We start from the raw sequence: 2,500 nt of genomic DNA on the forward strand, positions 1-2,500 counted from the left end.
TCAGTCAGCTTCTATTCAAAGTTGTATAGCAGCGAGAGGTCAGAGGCACATGTAATGTAGGAGAGCTTACTCAAAGACCTGCCTAAGCTCTCAGAGTCAGTGGCCAGAGAGTTAGACAGGGAGCTGACACTGGCTGAGCTTCAGGAGGCTCTCCAAAGCATGGCGAAGGGGTGGGCGCCAAGTATAGATGGTCTCCCTCTCGAGTCTTCCTAGCATTCTTGGCAGTAATTGGGCAGGATGTGCTGAAGGTCCTAAAGGACAGTGTAAAGGGTGGTCAGCTCCCATCGAGCTGCTGGAGAGCCGTTCTGACCCTGCTGCCAAAGCAGGGAGACCTGACCCACCTGAAAAACTAGCACCCGGTGTCACTACTTGTACTGACTGCAAGCTGCTGTCAAAAGCATTAACATCGAGACTGACAAAGGTGATGGAGCAGCTCATTCACCATGTCCAGACGTACTGTGTGCCTGGCAGGTCGATATTTGACAATGCATACTTAATTCGTGACATTTTGGACGTCTCCAGGCTATTAGGCTTAAAGACTGGTTTGATTTTCCTAGACCAGGAAAAGGCTTTTGACCGGGCTGAGCATGAATACTTGTGGAAGGTGCTGAAAAACTTTGGGTTCAACCCTGGTTCCAAAGCCATGATCAGTGTGCTGTACAGTGAAATTGAGAGTGTACTGAAGGTTAATGGTGGTTTATGTGCCCCTATTAGAGTGTACAAAGGGATCAGGCAGGGCTGTTCCCTCTCAGGAATGTTGTACACTCGAGCTATTGAACCTCTTTTAATCAAACTAAGAAATCGTCTTTTTGGTTTTAATATTCCACACGCTAATGCGTTACTCTTCCTGTCAGCATATGCAGATGACCTGACTTTAATGGTGGGATCCCAGACTGATGTGAATGTTTTAAATTATGTTTTAACAGACTTTGAGATTTTATAATTACTGGGGGAACAGTTAAACTTTTTTAGTTGGGAAGTGGGGAGGTGTGGAGCCGACACACCCAGGAGGCCTGGTGTGGAAAAGAGGTGGTTTTAAATACTTGGGTTTCTACCTGGGGAGTAACAAGTTTTTAACTAAAAACTGAGAAGGCACTTTAGAGCACATCAAGGGCAGACTAAGCAGATGGAAGCGGCTGGTTCCAAAGATGTCCTACAGGGGGGGAACGCTGGTCATCAATAACCTGGAAGCGTCAACCCGGCATGCATTGATCCACCCCAAAACCTGCTAGCGAACATCCAGGCCCTGCTTGTGGATTTCTTCTGGTACGGTCTGCACTGTATTCCACAGTGTCCCCTTCATCTGCCAAAGGAGGAAGGGGGCAAAGGCTGGTTCATTTTGCCAGCCGAACTGCAGCCTTCCGCCTCCAGTTCATCCAGAGAATCCTTACTGGGCCCAGGAACCTGGTATGGAGAACAGCAGCCAGTGAACTTCTGCACGTGGTCGGAGGACTGGGGCTGGACAGAATTTTGTTTTTAACGGACACAAGCATGCTGAATGTGTCCAGATTACCAGTCTTTTACCGCAGACTAAAATATGGACTCTCTACAGAGCTCTAATCTCCTCAAAGATCATCACACTGGTGATGCTCACAGCTGGTGAATGTCGCAGGGACAGATCTGTCACGAGGGGAGGACCTGGCAGCACGTATGGGACTCCGGTCCCTGTGCATCGCTAACCAGCTCCTACACTGCTGGAGGTCTACACTAACTGCAGAGCAGCGTTTTCAGCTGATGGACTATAAAATTGGCGAGAGCGGTCCTGCAGAGAAGGAACCCGTTCCATAGCTGGCCATCGCTCCTGAGGGAGATGAACTTTGGGACAGTGTCTGGGAAGCTGCTCTACAGAGCCTGTGTTAAGGTTTTAAATAAGAATAAACTGAGTGGGAGGGTGGACCCCCAGTGGAGAAATGTTTTTGGTTTTAGTGACGATATTAAACCAGAGTGGAGACACTGTACAACCCACCGTTAACCAAAAATGCTGCCGAGCACCAGTGGAGGATTTTACACTGCATCATCTTTTTGTTTGTATTTTAAACCTTTTTAAAAATTTAGTATTTTAAAAATTGCACTTTAAACCAGAACTCAACTAAACAATCACGGGTGGAGTTCAGGATGGGGGAGTTTATGAAGGGAAAGTAGTTGATGGTGGGAGGGATATAAGATGGGAGGAGTTTATGATGAGAGTAGTTTTGGGTGGGAGGGGTTTATGGTGGGAGGAGTTTATAATGGGGAGTTAATGAGGATAGTAGTTGAGATTGGGAGGAGTTTAAGATGAGCGTAGTTGAGGGTGGGAGGAGTTTTTGATAGAGGCGTTTAAGATGAGAATAGTTGAGGGTGGGAGGAGTTTATGATGGGGGAGAGTTTACGATGAGGGTGGAAGGGGTTTAAGATGAGAGTAGTTGATGGTGGGAGGGGTTTAAGATAGGAGGAGTTTATGATGAGAGTAGTTGAGGGTGGGAGGATTTTAAGATGAGAATAGTTGAGGGGGGAGGAGTTT

General features: G+C 47.2%; 1 protein-coding gene across 3 annotated transcripts in view; it reads left to right on the forward strand.

Annotated features, from left to right (window-relative positions):
* Positions 1–2,500, forward strand: part of LOC310730641 (uncharacterized protein) — a 78,260-nt gene that overhangs the window by 16,461 nt on the left and 59,299 nt on the right. The window lies entirely within an intron of this gene.

Source organism: Silurus aristotelis (genome assembly GCF_946808225.1).
Source record: "Silurus aristotelis genome assembly, chromosome: 9".
NCBI lineage: Eukaryota > Metazoa > Chordata > Actinopteri > Siluriformes > Siluridae > Silurus > Silurus aristotelis.